Genomic DNA, 18,031 nt, shown 5'->3' on the forward strand with positions numbered 1-18,031 from the left:
ATTTAATTAGTGGTAACACAGTCACAAACCGCACAATGTTGCAGCACGCAGGCCTTGTCAAATTTGACAAAGGCCTGCATGGCAAAACGTTGTGCTGTTTGCGGCTGTGTTACCACTAATAAAATAAGCTGTAGCCACAAAATCCAGGTTGGAGATCCAACCTGCTTAATCTTTACCATATCCAAGAGCTAGGCAGCCAAGGATTCTTCAAGAGAACCTGTGATGCATATAGAGCAGGGGTCTCAAACTCAATTTACCTGGGGGGCCGCAGGAGGCAAAGTCAGGATGAGGCTGGGCCGCATAAGGAATTTCACAATCGCGGCGCATCGCCGCCTCTGCCCGGCCCTCTCACTCTACCTTCACAGAGAGGGGCGGGGAGAGGCGGCGATTGACATCAGGAGGGGCAGAGCTGAAGCTGAAAGCTCTGCCTCTTCCAGGAAATGCTGGCGGATTGCCCTCCGGGCGATTTGGGGGCTCTGCAGCCCTCGTTTAGCGGCGGGGATGCGGCGGATTACTTGGGAGCACTGAAGCGAACTATAAGGAAGCTTTTGCCGGCGAGGACCACAAAATATTGTATCGAGGGCCGCAAATGGCCCGCGAGTTGACCCCTGATATAGAGGATGGCATATTTATTTCCTTTTAAACAATAGTATTCCAATGAGCCAGCACCGTCTTCAGTAAAAAGCTCTTTATTCAAATTCCATAAAATTCATGGCATGCAAGCAGTCAGCGACAGCTCCGCTGTTTCGGGCTATCTGCCCTTTCTCAAGCTGTATAGCCAGTCATCCACACTAAATCACAATAAAATCATTCCTTATATACTATACAAAGAGACCAGGTGACCAAAGCGCAGCCAATCAGATGTGTAGAGCCGCCGGCGGACCTGATGGAGAACCTCAGGTGTAACATGCAAATCACGTCCTACCTACACCCCTTGCTGACGTCATCCAAAACAAACACCTCCCTCTCTCATACTATCTATGCATAAGAGAGTAACCAAGCAGCTCAGGGTGACCCAAACTACTAGGAGTGTGTAGGGGGATAAAGGGGACCAAAAAGCCCTCTTACTAAAAAAGCAAAGCTTGGTGTAATTGCCTTCTTAAAACAGAAGGAAATTTGCAATCATTCAGTTATAAATGAACATTTGTCGTTACCCACAATGCACTACTACTAAATATGCAAATTATCCCTTTTCAACCCTTTTCACTGCAAAGGACGCTGTGTCTGGTCGCTAAGCGACTGAGTAGCGCGTATGTGATTGGCCTGACGCGATGGGGCGGTCATGTTGCCTCACGCGTCACACGGAATATAGTTTGTGACGTATGCGGAAGGAAGGAGAGAGATGGAGGGACTGTCCGCGCTCGCGTGTCTGCAGGGCTGACGGCGATTATAGGTACCTATGCATAGATAGTATGAGAGAGGGAGGTGTTTGTTTTGGATGACGTCAGCAAGGGGTGTAGGTAGGACGTGATTTGCATGTTACACCTGAGGTTCTCCATCAGGTCCGCCGGCGGCTCTACACATCTGATTGGCTGCGCTTTGGTCACCTGGTCTCTTTGTATAGTATATAAGGAATGATTTTATTGTGATTTCGTGTGGATGACTGGCTATACAGCTTGAGAAAGGGCAGATAGCCCGAAACAGCGGAGCTGTCGCTGACTGCTTGCATGCCATGAATTTTATGGAATTTGAATAAAGAGCTTTTTACTGAAGACGGTGCTGACTCATTGGAATACTATTGGGGGAGACACCTGAGATGCACAGGTGACTGGAGTCTATAACACGTCGGAACTTTCCCTGGTCCACTATTGGTGCTTGCCACACACTACTCTACTTTCCTTTTGAACAATGCACATTGCCTGACTGTCCTGCAGATCAACTGCCTCTAATCACTTTAGCCATAGACCCTGGACAAGCATGCAGATCACAGGTCCCTGACTGAATTAGCCGCATGCTTGTTTCAGGTGTGTGATTCAGACACTACAGCAGCCTCAGATCAGCACTACTGACAGGTAACTGGTATTGTTTAAAAGGAAATCAATATGGCCGACTCCATGTCTCTCTCACCTCAGGTTGGCTTGTAACTCTTGTGTGTTAGTCATTTATTTATTTTGGAATCCTGTTTTCTCTAATAGTCAATAGACCTGGCTTCAGAAATTGTCCTCCTAGCTTCTGAATCCCTATTTGAGCACCCTGGCATAGGATGTTCCTTGCGACCCTTGGAATTCATCTGGGGTTCAGTCCAGAAGAACTGTAGGACACTCTGTACTCAATTGGAATTTTTTACTATGTGACTTCAGTGCCTTTCTACACTTAGTACCAATTTTACGTGTGGCGTTTGCTTTTTATTTTTGTGTGCTAAATATTCTCACTTTATTGCTTTTAAGTTATAACTGATGGTGATGCTGCCTGGATTGTATAGTGGGATGTGAAAGTTTGAGCAACCTTGTAAAAGTCATGATTTTCCTGTATAAACTGTTGGCTGTTACAATAATAAATGTCAGTTAAATATCATATAGGAGACACAGCGATGTTTGAGAAGTGAAATGAAGTTTATTGGATGTACAGAAAGTGTGCAATAATTGTTTAACCACTTAAAAGAGACACTGAAGCGAGGAATAATTCTCGCTACAGAGCTCATAGTTAGCAGGGGCACGTGTGCCCCAGCTAAAACGCTGCTATCCCGTGGCTAAACGGAGGTCCCTTCACCCCCAAACACCCCCCCCCAGCGCAAAATCAACGACCAAATTGGTCGTAGATTTTGCTGCTCCTAGAGGCAGGGCTAACGGCTGCAGCCCTGCCTCTAGTTGCGTCTATCGGTGGCGCATCGCCGCCTCTCCCCTGCCCCTCTCAGCGAAGGAAGACTGAGAGGGGCGGGGGAGAGGCGGAGATGCACGTTGGCAGACTCGCGTGGGGCAGGGCTGCGGCGGTTAGCCCTGCCTCAAACAGGAAGTAATCCCCCGCTGCACGGAGGGGATTTGGGGGGGTCAGGGACCCTCGTTTTAGCCGCGGGATAGCGGCGGTTTAGCAGGGGCACACATGCCCCTGCTAACTATGAGCTCTGAAGCGAGATTTATTCTCGCTTCAGTCTCTTTAAGCCCACAGGGTTGTTTATTTTTTTGCATCTGAGCAACTTTCACCTCCCATTCATTTGCCATTAACTTTATCACTACTCATCACAATTAATTGAGCTATATCTTGTTTTTCCCGCCACCAATTAGGCTTTCTTTGGGTGATACATTTTGCTAAGAATTAATTTATTCTAAATCCATTTTAACAGGAATATTAAGAAAAAAATCTTTCTCAGTTTTTGGCCATTATAGTTTGAAATTAATACATGCTACTGTAATTAAAACCTATGTATTTTATTTGCTCATTTGTCCCGCTTATTACACCGTTTAAATTATGTCCCATCACAATGTATGGCGCCGATATTTAATTGGAAATAAAGGTGCATTTTTTTTTTCAATTTGCGTCCATCACTATTAAAAACCACTTCACAGCTTCAGTACAGTATATCTACTCCCCTGCAGACTTCAAACAACCAGGGGAGTAAATATACGTACCCCCCGCTGCCACCACTGCTGTACGTGCTCTCGCTTATTTGTGCGCTCGTTCACGTTGCCATCTGCCTGCCAGGAGATCAATGAATGGGAAAGCAATTTCTAATAATTGATCTAAGTCCCCGTAGCAATGATCGGCGCCTTCTATGAGAAGCTGCACGATCATTCTAATAAGTTTCCCATTCTCAGCAAACTTCCTGTAAGCATACATCGTTCGCTTACAGGAAACATAAAGACTGAGGCCATCTTGTGGCCGAATAGTAAAACTAAGTCAGAGTAAGTCAGAAAAACCAAAACCTCTGATTAGAGGTGTGTCGGGTTTTTTTTTTTTCTGCGGAGGGCTTTGATCCATGAATGGGATCTATAATCCCATTCATTGATCGCTGGGCTAACGGCCGACCACGGGCGTGCGCGCAGCCTATCTGAACGAGAATGTTCATTCAGATAGGCTTAAGTGGTTAAACAAAATTAGGCAGGTGCATAAATTTTGGCCACCAAATAGAAATGAAGTTAATATTTAGTAGATCCTCTAAACACTTCCTGTAGGTTCCAATGAGTCTGGATTCTGGTTGAAGGTATTTATGGCTTCTGAGCATGGACAGCTCTTTTTAACTCGCACCACAGATTTTCAATTCTATTCAGGTCTGGGGACTGAGATGGCCATTCCAGAAAGTTGTACTTGTTCCTCTGCATGAATGCCTTAGTGGATTTTGAGCAGTGTTTAGGGTTGTTGTCTTGTTGAAAGATCCAGCCCCGGCACAGCTCCTGCTTTGTCACTGACTCCTGGACATAGGTCTCCAGAATCTGCTGAGACTGAGAGGAATCCATGCGTCCTTCAACTTTGACAAGATTCCCAGTCCCTGCACTGGCCACATAGCCCCACAGCATGATGGAACCGCCACCATATTTTACTGTAGGTAGCAGGCGGTTTTCTTGGAATGCTGTTAGGTTTCCTCCATGCATAACGCCCCTTGTTATGCCCAAATAACTCCATTTTAGTTTTTATTAGTCCACAGCACCTTATTCCAAAATGAAGCTGGCTTGTCCAAATGTGCTTTAGCATACCTCAAGCAGCTTGGTTTGTGCAGTGGGCGGAGAAAAGGCTTCCTCTGCATCACTCTTGCATACAGCATCTCCTTGTGTAAAGTTTGCCGAATGGTTGAACAATGCACAGTGACTCCATCTGCAGCAAGATAATGATGTAGGTCTTTGGTGCTGGTCTGTGGGTTAACTGACTGTTCTCACCATTCGCCGCTTCTGTTTATCCGAGATATTTATTGGTCTGCCACTTTAACTTTAACTGAGCCTGTGGTCTTCCATTTCCTCAATATGTTACGAACTGTGGAAACAGCTGAAATCTCGGAGACCGCTTTCTGTATCCTTCACCTAAACCATGATGGAGAACAATCTTTGTCTTGAGGTCGTTTGAGAGTTGTTTGGAGACCCCCATGTTGCTACTCTTCAGAGAAAATAGAGTAGGGAAACTTACAATTAACCCCCTTAAATACACTTTTTTTTTTTCCATAATTGGATTCACCTGTGTATGTAGGTCAGTGGTCACTGAGCTTACTAAGCCAGTATATTTAATACTAGTTGTCCTAAGCCCGTTTAGAAACAGGCTCTAGGTCTCTTCACGCCGCCAGTCAGTGCATGCGTGAGCGCCCACACCGCTCGCCCTGCGTCCTGTCCCATTCAAGTTTCACAACTGTCTCTAAATGCACATACCAAATTTTTTTTAATGTTGCTATGGCAACTTTAAAGAAATCTTTTTGTATGTGCATTTAGAGACCGTTGTGAAACTTGAATTTTTTTACCTCTCCCAAAGTAAATACCCCCCAGAGGGGTTTTTTCCTTTTACAGATTCTCTTTAAACAATACTAGTTGCTAGTCAGTCCTCCTGATCCTTTGTCTCTAATGCTGGGAGTACACAGGTCAGTTCTGGCGCTTGATTCTACGCACGATGGTTTTGCTCGCTCAATTCTGTTATCTTCCGCTCGTTTTTCTGATCTTTATTTTCGATTAACGTCAATGGTGCATCGAGCGGCAAAACGATAGAACCGTGATTGGACATTCCGGAAATTATCTAACCATCTAAATGGCTCAGAATCGAGCCGTGTATTCCCAGCATAAGAGCTGATTCACACTACAAGTTTTTTTTTTTTTTTACGCTATATATTTTAAAAAAGCTCTTGCTAATGAAATGCTCCAGGGAAACGCACGCACGCACGAGCTTTTAAAATCACAAAGTGCTCAGAAAAGCTCTTCTGGTGTGCACCAGCCCTAATACTTTAACCACTTCACCACTGAGGGGTTTTACCCCCTGAGCACCAGAGCAATTTTCACCTTTCAGCGCTCCTTCCATTCATTCGTCTATAACTTTATCATTACTTATCGCAATGAAATGAACTATATCTTGTTTTTTCCGCCACCAATTAGGCTTTCTTTAGGTGGGACATTATGCCAAGAATTATTTTTTTCTAAATGTGTTTTAATGGGAAAATAGGAAAAATGTGAGGAAAAAATAATTATTTTTCAGTTTTCGGCCATTATAGTTTTTAAATAATGCATGCTACTGTAATTAAAACCTATGAAACGTATTTGCCCTTTTGTCCCGGTTGTAAAACCATTTAAATTATGTCCCTATCACAATGTTTGGCGCCAATATTTTATTTGGAAATAAAGGTGCATTTTTTTTCATTTTTGCGTCCATCCCTAATTACAAGCCCATAGTTTATAAAGTAACAGTGTTATACCCTCTTGACATAAATATTTATAAAGTTCAGTCCCTAAGGTAACTATTTATGTATTTTTTTAATTGTAAATTTTTTAATTTTTTTTTTTAATTACAAAAAAAAAAAAATGGGGAGTGTGGAAGGTAATGAGTTAATTTTATATGTAAAGTCATTTATTTGTATGTGAAAAATGTGTAGGGTGTAGTTTACTATTTGGCCACAAGATGGCCACAGTAACTTTTTGTTTTAATGCGACCTCCAAGCTTCCTTCCGGAAGCTTGGAGGAAGTATAAGGAGGCTGGACACGCGAGTTTTTTCTCACAATGATCGCGCTGCCCATAGGAGAGCAGCTGATCATTGCGGGGCTTAGATCAACGAACGGGAATGGATTTTCCCGTTCATTGATCTCTGGGCGGGCGGCGGCGTGTTTACTAGCGGCGGGCGGCGTGTTTACGAGCGGGAGCGCGGGCAGCGTCGGGAACGCGGAAAGTACGTGTTTCTCCGTCCCTGGTTGTTAAAGGATGGAAAAAGGGGCGGAGAAATACGTCCGCGCGGGTGTAAAGTGGTTAAGGGCTCATTCACACTATGTGCTGCTCTGTCAGTTTTGATGCAAAGCACATAGTGTACGAGCTACATGGCAACATGTATGTCCATAGATGTTACCATTCATATAACAGGTGTGCGTTCCCATGCGTTACGATTTTAACGCTTCTGGTAACATCTAATCGCACAACGCACACATTCTCCTGATTAGTTGGCTGCCAATGTCTGCGCTCCTAGCACACCACAACGTGTATTCTGTGCGATGGCAACGCATACACGAAATCTCGTTTGTGTATGCGCTCTGTAGTGTGAATGAGCCCTTAGTCCTAGACTGTGAACTAGCATGCAGCAGATTAGGTACTCTGACTCAGGTTCTCCTGGGTTAGCCATATGTATGTTCCAGGGTTTTGACTCCTACTTATGCCAGAAGATCAACAGGGCAGCCAGGCAACTGGCATAGTTTACAAGTAAATAAATATGGCAGCCTCCATATCCCTCTCGCCTTGCGTTTCCTTTAAATAGTAGACTTTTTCCCTTATAACCTTGTTCACAACAATACAGAGCTAGGAATTGATAAGTCCAGCCAGCAGCCTCTGGTGTGCAATGGAGAGGTGTGAGAACTATTTAGAAGCACACCCAGTTTGAGCAAGACTTTAGTGACGTTTACAACTCTGGAATGTAGGTTCAGATTTTTATAGAACACTGGGGTTGTTTGTAAATACAAACACTGCATTCCAAGTAGCTCTGTCACTTTAATACGCTTGTTAAAGTAGTAGGTACCGGCAATTAAAGCATGAACCTATCTCTCTGCTTTCCTTGGGTAGCTTTTTTAAGTCTTTTGACCATTTCACATTATTTGCTGTTAGACTTTTTATTTACAAACCTTGCTAAACTTTGCATACCCACTATGGCAACATTTAATTATTTCTTGGGATCCAGAAAAGCACGTACTGCTTTATTTTGTTTAAACTGGTCCCTGCTATTGTTGGCTCGGCAGTGTTAAAGAAAGCTGACATGAGTCAGCTTGGAGGGGGATTGGTATTGTAGCTTGGCTGCAGGCTTGCACAGTGACGTGGGCCTGGGTAAGGCTGGAGCTACATGTGATTGGAAGATGTCACTGTTGGCTTTGCAGTGTGGGAGTGACACAGACTCTCTCCACAGCTTTTGGCCATGAACTTGGCAGGAAGTTTTTATTGCATTTGGGCTGAGCTGGTACTCCATTCCAAATACCGAGAAGTGCATTCCTGTGAGGAGGAGGAGGAGAGGCAGACCCACGCTAACTACTGTCTGTACATGCTCCATTACAAGGGAAACCGCTCTCCGTTTCCTTTCGATTACAAAAATCCGCGAGGAGACAGGGTTACTGTTAACTGCTTCACTTCCACTCCCAGAAAAGTAATACAAACCTTCTCTTCATGCAACAGAGTGGTTATCTGGCCTTTGTGGTGAGTGAGAGAATCCTTCATAATAATTGGCTGACTATGAAATTAAGATTTATTGTTACACCTATCCAAAGGCACTAAATATGAGTTTATCTGAGCAGTTTATAGAATGTTACATGTAATTGTAGTTGCATTTTAAATGTGACCGCCAATCTAAAATGAACTTAAATCAAAGTATCCTACAATACTATTTTTTTTTTAATTTTGTTTTTCACTTTTAGCAGTGGTAAAGAGGAACTCCAGTGAAAATAATGTAATAAAAAGTGCTTCATTTTTACAATAATTATGTATAAATGATTTAGTTAGTTTGCTCATTGTAAAATCGTTCCTCTCCCTGATTTACATTCTGACATTTTATCACATGGTGACATTTTACTGCTGTCAGGTGATGTCAGTGGAAGGAGATGCTGCTTGCTTTTTTGGCAGTTGGGCCAAGCTGTAAACAGCTGTTATTTCCCACAATGCAATGAGGTTCACAGACAGGAAACTGTCAGGACCATGGTCCTGACATCCCACTATGGGAGGGGTTTCAGCACAATATCCACCATACAGAGCACCCTGATGATCAGTTTGTGAAAAGGAAAGCTTTCTCATGGGAAAGGGGGTATTAGCTAGTGATTGGGATGAAGTTCATTTATTGGTTACGGGTTCTCTTTAAGCAACTGTTGTCTGCCAGTTTTCTTTTTAATTCTTTGTTTTGTTTTTTTCAAATGGGGTACCAGCCAAAACTTCTGAACAGTGGGGAAGGGTTGGATCTCCCATGAGGCTTTATTTGCTGTCTGTTTCCCAGTTTTAAAGATTTTCACATTTTGGTGACATCCAGAGGTGGTATTTGTGCTGCTGAGAATCTGAGACCTTTATGTAATCGCCGCAAGAGGTACTCCAGTATTACTGCCGGTCATTACAAGGTTCACAATGCTCTATAGTGTGCCATTTAATTGAAGCCTTGGCCTAATCGCAGCCTCCCCATTCGCATTACAGGTTATTTCACACTGCATTCATTGTGCTGCAACGGACAATATAATTGCAACGCAGTGGAATTATGTTGAAAGGTTTCTTCACATCTGTGAGTTCATGGTGTGGTCCAGTGGATTCCTTAGGAAAGACACTCAACATGCTGTGCATTACTGAACGACGTGCATGGTTAGTTGTAGTAAAGCATCACTGTATGCATTGCATCACACTTCTGAGGATTGATGCAACTTTTCTACACCATTGCAATTCTTTTTTTGCACGCACAATGTGAATAGTGTAAAAGTGCCCTAAAAGGAATGTGTGTTTTTTTTTTTTTTGTTTTTTTTTTTTTTACCCATCTTTTTGCATGTACAATTTTTTTATTTCGGTATTTACACCTGAAGAACTCTTGCCCCTTAACCTCCCTGGCGGTACATGCTTTTAGACCCTAAAAGCAGGAAAAAAATTTCACACAGTTCTGTAGCAGCCCAACACAGTACTCAACTTCTCAGGATCCAGTGCTGCAATTGTTCCTATTATGCTCCCGGTGGCGCTCTACCCTTATGGTGAGATCTCTGTCTAACATCCTGTTACAAACTGCAATCTCACCCAAGGGATTGAGAGCCTCTGAGGACCAGAAGACGACTAGCTGTGAGCGTCAAGTTCCTGGTGGAGATGGTTTATAACTGCTGCTGCTCTGCATGCATATACCTCCCGGCGGCTACCCTTAGCCAGGCTCGGGATTACCGCTTCTAACATCACTTTTTTTTTTTTTTTTTCCCAAACTTATGCTGGGAATACACGGTTCGTTTTTGCCTTCGTTTAAACCTTCGATTCGTTCGGTAAACGAATCGAGTGTTGAAAACGTATGTGAAAATAGTCATAATCTCATTATAGTTTCGATTAATAGACCCCAAAAACGAACGACTAGTGATCGAACATGTTTGATATTATCTCTCTTTATCCATCTAATCGAGCCATTGGTAGGCTTGATGGCTGTTCAGATCGATTATATATTCGTTTATGCTAGTCCGTCCCTGTAAAAAGGGATTTTCGTTTCGTTTCTTTGCAGCCTTCGATCATTGGAAAAACGAAACCATCAGAATCGAAAAAAAAAAACGAAACCGTGGGTGGTGATATTAACCGTATGACCGATTATTTCGGGATCGAAAAGGACAAAAGGCACAATCGAAACGAAGGTTTAAACGAAGGCAAAAACGAACCGTGTATTCCCAGCATTAGCCTGGTTTGGGATTACCACCAAGAAGGTTAATGTGTATCAGAGGAGACGTGAGATAAATGTGTATGTACAGTGCCAATCAAGTTAATGACTAAGCAGTTCTTTTCTTTACCTGCCTGAAAGAGTCTGGGAGTCTTGACACAGCCATGGACCAAAGACAATAAAACATTTAATCTACTTTGTAAATGTTTGTACATAAAATAAAACCATGGGATATCTTGGTGGGGGGGGGTTGTTTAATCTTCTTTGATCCGTTCTTCGGCGCCTCCCACGCTGCACTCCAATCTGTCGCCACGTGACCATATACTTCCTCCTTCAACCCGGAAGAAGTGTTTGTAATCACATGACGGCAGATTGGTATGCAGCGTGGGAGGCGCCGAGGGACGGATAAGATTAACACCCCCTCGCCCACCCGCACAGGTGATTTAATTAACTGGATGAAATCCGAATAAAACCTATTCGGATTTCATCTGGTGATCATCACTAGTAGGAGCAATTTTTGGGTACCTGAAGTCTGTTTCATAAACTGTCAGATGATTTTCAAACACTCCACAGCCCTGTCTAAAGGTGGCCACACATGATGCAATAAAATGATCCGATTTTACGGCAATTCTATAACTATCTGATCTCCCCAAAAAATCGAAAGCTTATATTTTGTCTTTCGACTGAAAAATCCGATCCAATTTCCCATTTTCGTCCTTTTTTTTTTATCGATCCGGAATGCCAGATATTTTTCTTCAATCCTTCTAAAGATTGTATGTTGCGTGTTAGTCAACTTATTAATATACACACCCTAGCAGTTTTGTCAGTTTTCAATCATTTTTATCATAATTGGGGAAAAATTTAACATACGTGTGGTACATTGGTCATGTTTTTGAAATGTTAAAATCAGTCAGAAAAATTGATTGCAATTCTTAAATTGAACAGATATTTGAAAGAAATTGTATGGTGTGTGGCCACCTTTAAATACTTCACATCAGAGCCGGATTTAAGGCTCAGGAGCCTATAGGCACATAAGGTCTAGCGCCCTAAACCCTGCCCCTTAACACAGGCCACACCCCTCAAACCATACACCTTTTTATTACATAAAACCACACAAGGCAATGTAGATATTACCAAAGACGAGTAGAGAATATCAACAATGCAGATATCACCAACGGAATGTAGAATTTACCAGAGGCTGATATTACTAGCAACAAGCAGATGAGGGCTGGAGATACTATTAGCTTGCCTGTGTAATGTGACAAGAAGAACATGGCTGCTATCGTATCACAGGAAAAATCAATCATATACAGTTTAAGCTGTTTGCAGCTAGATTTGCTGTGCAAACTATCTAAATTTTAGATAATAAATATAGACAAGTTACTTGTTATAGTTAGTTTTTCACCACGGATCCACTTTAAATGCAGAGTATTACCAAAGCAGAGCAGTCTCACTCGCCTCTCCTCTGTGCTGTCATCTCCCGATGCATGGAGTGACCCCATGAACTGGCGGGGTAAGTAAGTGCATACATGCTGCTAGGTCAGTAGAAGACAGCAGCTCACAGGAAGGAGCAAGAAGGCAGGACAGGTGAGCAAAGTGCTCAACTGCTCTAATACTCTGCAGAATATGCACTGAACAAAATAATGATGAAAATATATAGGACATTAGACTACGACTGTGGTAGGATAGGAGTGTGAGCTCCTCTGAGGACAGTCAGTGACATGACTATTGACTATGTACTCTGTAAAGTGCTGCAGACGATGTCCGTGCTATATAAATACATAGTAATATTATGGTAGGACATTAGATTATGACTATGGTAGGATTAGATTGTGATTGTCCCTGAGGACAGTGACATGACTATGTACTCTGTAAAGTGCTGCAGAAGATGTCAGTGCTATATAAAAGAATATGGTAATACATGATTAGTCTATGGTAGGATTAGTTTGTGAGCTCCACTGAGGGTATTATCATAGTCTGTCTGTCTGACTGACTGACTCTGTCTGACTGACTGACTCTGTCTGACTGACTGACTCTGACTGACTGACTCTGACTGACTGACTCTGTCTGACTGACTCTGTCTGACTGACTGACTCTGTCTGACTGACTGACTCTGACTGACTGACTGACTGACAGTCAGTCAGTCAGTCAGTCTCTGGTCCCCTGTCCATCTGGTTTTTAGTACCTCTCTGTGCCTCACTTCTAGCTGTCCTCCTCTCAGTGTGTGAGGGCTTGTTTCCACTATTGCGGTGCGGAATCGCCTGGATTCCACCGCTGATGAAATCGCATGCGGATGCGTTTTTTGCCGCGAATTTGCATAGGTGAGGGTATATGCGATTTTAACCTTGTCACTGCCTGTGTGAATTTACATTGGTACCAATGCGAATTTGCGGCAAAACGCATGGGGAAAACGCATGCGATTTCCCTATTAAATACATTGCATGCGATTCGCATGCATTCCACTCGCAGGCGAATTCTGCGGCTCTTTTGTGCGTTTTTTCACCGCTGAAAAAAACGCACCTCAACGCTACAGTGGAAATAGGCCCATCCGCTTGCATTACATGTGCGAATCCGCATGCGTTGGACGCACGCGGATTCGTGATAGTGGAAACGAGCCCTTATAGTCAGCTACATGATGATTGATGATGGCTCCCTGGCCCTTGCACAGTAGCACAGTGGTCTGGCAGCTGGCCTGGCATCGGACAGAGTACAGACCTCTCTGGCTAAGTGCAGGCAGACTGTCACACCGCGCATTGTGATTCACACAAGCAGCAGAGTCTGTGGAACTACTCTCCCCCTTTCCCGCCACAGATGGTGAAGTTAGTAGAGAGACGTTAGTCGTGACAGGATGCGTGTAACTTTACTGAGCCGAAGGAAAGATAATTTTTTCAAATACCTGCATTGTGCACATTCTGAGCCAGCCTCTGCTCTTCCTATCCTCGCACGCACCGCACAGTCAGACTCCTCCATCAGCAGGAAGCCGGGTTCTTCTCTCTCCCATGATGCGCTGGCTTCCTGCAGCGTTGCTTAGCAACGCTAGCACCACAGACTGCCCACACTGGTCATCTCTTTGACAGCGGGGGCTGCGGCATGTGACAGGAGGGGGCCGCTGTCGGGGACTATCACTTCAGGATGATCAGAGGGCGATCAGAGCAGCGAGGAATGCGCCCCACAGAGCTGCAACTCTCCAGCCGCTGCTTCTGGCTATATTAATGGCGCTCTGCTCTCCTCAGAGAGAGCGACAAAGGGACACTTTGGGAGGCTACTGGCCTGCCTTTTAGTAACGGGCCGCCTATAGGCACGTGCCTAATGGTAAATCTGGCCCTGCTTCACATATTTCAGAATCAGTAACTTCTTCTAACCCATCTACCACACAGACTGTCAAGTGTCCTTGACAGAGGAAGGACACAGGTAGTGAGAAGAATATAGAGGCAGCTGTGTTGTCATGCTGATGTTGTGCCTCTGAGGAGCACATCACACAGGAGACTGAGCAGGTGTAACTAGACACCACTATGAAGATGCCAGGCTGCTGCTACTCTGTGATTCTGTAAATGGTGGCACACCACAACTTGTTGCTGCCTCTTATGTGCATTGTTTGCTAGTAACTGCACACTACTAATGTTGTTCAATTATATTTTAACTCTCCACTTTGTCTTGCCGGTTTTTCTTACTCCCGCCCCCTCTATGTAGTGACTAACCTACTATGTAACCATGCTGGCTAGCTTTAATTGTCTAATTATAATCCTACATCATAATCCACATCTACATGTAGTGATGGACAGTGAAATGGTAATTTTGCGACGATGCAGGTTTTATGTAAATTTTTATGCAAATGTATGCAGCTTGGAATTTGAGCAATGGAATGCAGTAGCTGATTCCGTTGATTGTCCAGTTTCAAACTGCATCTATTTCTTAAAGTGAACATAACATTTGCATCAATTTAAAAGTAATGACTCCTTTTTAGTCATCTCAGTTTATCAGTGGTTTTGTAATATGGTTGCTTGATTGCATTGGAGCCTTGAAGACGTATCTCCCCACAGTCCGTCACCGCTCGCTAGGATGTTGGGAACTGGTATACGTAATCCTGACAGACTTAAAAGGTCATATGTGAAAGTATATAGCAGATTACATAATTTGATTAATTTAAAAACATTCTAAAACACATTTGATGCAAGACTATGCTACCATTGTGGTTTTGAATCTGAAGCCCTGATTTGTTTGCCAGCTCAGGGAGGATTCTTTCCTAGGGAGAAAGCCCAATTGCTTGTTTCAGACCAGCGGGCACAATTTCCATCAGTATTGCAGTGCTGGGGTGCAGCAACAGCTTGGTGAGAACAGACTGTCCATTGCCGTAGGCTTTCATTACACCTGTCTGCATCTACATCCAGTTCTGTGTCCGAATAAATGGTACTGGTCAGGATTTTTACGTTGTGCTCCCATTTTGATTTGCTTTAGGTACCAATTGTAAATGGATCCTATGCTTAACATAGGATTTGTTTCCACCCTGCTGACTCAGACACGGTGTCAGTTTCTGCGGTGCAATATGGAGTGAGGCTAAAAAACTTCCTTGGTCAAGAATCTTGAGTACCTAGCATATGTACAGTACAGCAACTGCCTGACCTTGCTTAAAGATCCAAATTGCTGTATATTTTGCAAAGTTGCCCCCCCCCCCGCCCCCCCCCCCCCCCCCACACACACACACACACACACACACACACACACACACACACACACACACACACACACACACACTGCATTGCTAGTGATGCGTTTGTACAGCCACAGGCTCTGAACTGACACCTGAGGGATCGATCCCAGTCCCTGCTGAGCGACCTCATACGTGTGTACAAGACTTCACAACTAAAGAAGCTGATCCGAGATGAAAAACTAACTATAACAAGTAACATGTCTATATGTCTTATCTAAAGTTTTAGATAGTTTACACAGCAAATCTGGCTGCATACAGCTTCAATAGAATGATTTCTTCCTGTGATACGACAGCAGCCATGTTGTTCGTAAACCTTACACAGAGGCAGGCTTATCTGCATCTTGAGCAAAAAACCTAATTCCCCTCCTCCTCCTCCTCTTCCTCCTCCTCCTCCTCCTCCCCTCTGCCTCTGAAATCTCTGGCTAGTAATACCTCCTCCTCCTCCCCTCTGCCTCTGAAATCTCTGGCTAGTAATACATCCCCCTCCTCCTGCCCAGACTGAGCTCCCATGAGCCCTTGCTACTGTCTGAAAGTGCCTTGGCTCTCTGAAAACCTGTGGGCGTGGCTTGTTTAGTTTATAGGGAATTAGAGTATTAAAACAAACAAAATAGTTTTTGGCTTGAGGAATGCCCTATAAACAATAGGAAAGGACACCATTATGCAATGAGTAAAAATCTCGGATTCACTTTGTTTCTGACCTAGTATGCCTCATAAGAGAGATTTTGTTTAGTTAAGACCTGGGTATATTCTTAAAAATGTTGTGTAGCTGGCAATCAAAACAGTCCTGCTACACACTTTGTTTTCAGAGAATGTTTATATGTTATCAAATTGTGCAATCTGATCTATTTTGACATATGACTTCATAAGTCTGAAAGGCAGTACATTACAAGGTACGTGCCTCTGCCTGGTAACCTGTGTATACAAGTGATGGGATTTACCAGCAGTGGTGTTTTCAGGAATTCAGGCGCTCCGGTATTCCCTGTGCCTTCAGCATGATGTCACCAGTTGTGCTGTGTGTATATATAAAAAGTTTCTCTTTCAGTACAGTAGATATATTATGGTCATGTCCTGCAGTAGGTTAAGTGCTGGGACCTGTATTGTACTTACTGTAGCTTTGTTTTATATTGTACCTGTGCTATGGCTGTGGAGTAAGCAGAGCTAGAGCTGTTTCTGTCAATCAGAGCTCTATTCCAAACGTATCAGTTCTGTGTTGGTGAACAGCTTCTTGCATTTTACAAGATTTTTTTTTCTTCTTAAATTTTACTCTGTTGCTGGATTGTGGTTTAACAAATAGTAATTAGGGTTTTTTTTTCTTTTCTTTTTTTTTTTTTTTTTTAGGTCCGTTAAAGTTAGCCTGGTTTCCACTTTGTGCGCTTCTATCCGCTTCTGTCCGCTTTTCAGCAACATGTATCAATCTGTAACATTGATGTGCTGATAAAAAGCGCACAGTTGGAAACAAGGCCTAAAGGCTCCATACATGCATGCAATTTTAATCTGCAGATGACTGGCCTATTCTATCATTTTCATGTAGCATGAGGGCCAACAGATTTTGAATACAATGAAGACTGTGTAGGTATGCTCTCGTAGTACATGGAAGTTGAAAAATTGTCGTCAGCAGATAAAAATTGGATGTGTAAGGACCTTAAAGGGAAGGTTCAGGGAGGGTGGGTAAAAAATCAAAATCAATTTCCACTTACCTGGGGCTTCCTCCAGCCCGTGGCAGGCAGGAGGTGCCCTCGCCGCCGCTCCGCAGGCTCCCGGTGGTCTCCGGTGGTGCGCCCGACCTGGCCAGGCCGGCTGCCAGGTCGGGCTCTTCTGCGCTCCAAGGCCCGGAACTTCTGCGTCCCATGCCGGCGCGCTGACGTCATCGGACGTCCTCCGGGCTCTACTGCGCAGGCGCAGTAGTTCTGCGCCTGCGCATTAGAGCCCGGAGGACGTCCGATGACGTCAGCGCGCCGGCGTGGGACGCAGAAGTTCCGGGCCTTGGAGCGCATAAGAGCCCGACCTGGCAGCCGGCCTGGCCAGGTCGGGCGCGCCACCGGAGACCACCGGGAGCCTGGGGAGCGGCGGCGAGGGCACCTCCTGCCTGCCACGGGCTGGAGGAAGCCCCAGGTAAGTGGAAATTGATTTTGATTTTTTACCCACCCTCCCTGAACCTTCCCTTTAATGCGCTTCTGTATACTTATCACTTCAAGTGATTACTACTTATTGCATATATGTAGAAGGGTTTTTTCCTGTTGCGTTATTTCATCTTTGTATTGGGAATGTACACAAGTAAAAGTTTATAATTAAGCAGAAAACATAATTACCAACCCTCTGGCCTTTATTTGACTGGCGGCCTTGGCACTGATGTAGGAGAGACAGTCATGTGTCAGTACAGCGTTGTAACAGCAAAATAAAAGGACACATCACAGATAGTTACTGACTAAAGTCAAAGCATAAAAGAACATGAAGTAGTTTAAAGTGCACATTCAGCAGATGCTTGGCTGATGCAAAACTTTTACACGTTAAGGCTGATTTTCCACTTGCAAGTGCAATCGCAAATACGTTTGCACTTTCAAAAGCTTATTTTTCCACTCTATGCGATTGCGACGTGAAACGGGATCGCATCAATAATTGTGCAGCCCGACGATTGTGATTAGCCAAAAATCAAAACGCACTAATTGAAAGTATGCCGCAATTTAGCTAGCGATACGCTAAACACCAGAGATTCGCTTGTTTAAGCAAATCGCGGCTAGGGATACAGGGCCCTTCAGCTTCACAGGTTCAATTTATGTTAGGCTAGATTCTAAGCTGAGATGGCCCCATATGGCTACCTCAGTCTAGTTCATTCAGTGTAACGTGTATACAAGGCTTTAACCACCAGT

General features: G+C 43.9%; 1 protein-coding gene across 1 annotated transcript in view; it reads left to right on the forward strand.

Annotated features, from left to right (window-relative positions):
• TRIP12 (thyroid hormone receptor interactor 12) overlaps positions 1 to 18,031 on the forward strand; it is a 203,614-nt gene that overhangs the window by 51,758 nt on the left and 133,825 nt on the right. The window lies entirely within an intron of this gene.

This window comes from Hyperolius riggenbachi, chromosome 4 (genome assembly GCF_040937935.1).
Source record: "Hyperolius riggenbachi isolate aHypRig1 chromosome 4, aHypRig1.pri, whole genome shotgun sequence".
Taxonomy (NCBI): Eukaryota; Metazoa; Chordata; class Amphibia; order Anura; family Hyperoliidae; genus Hyperolius; species Hyperolius riggenbachi.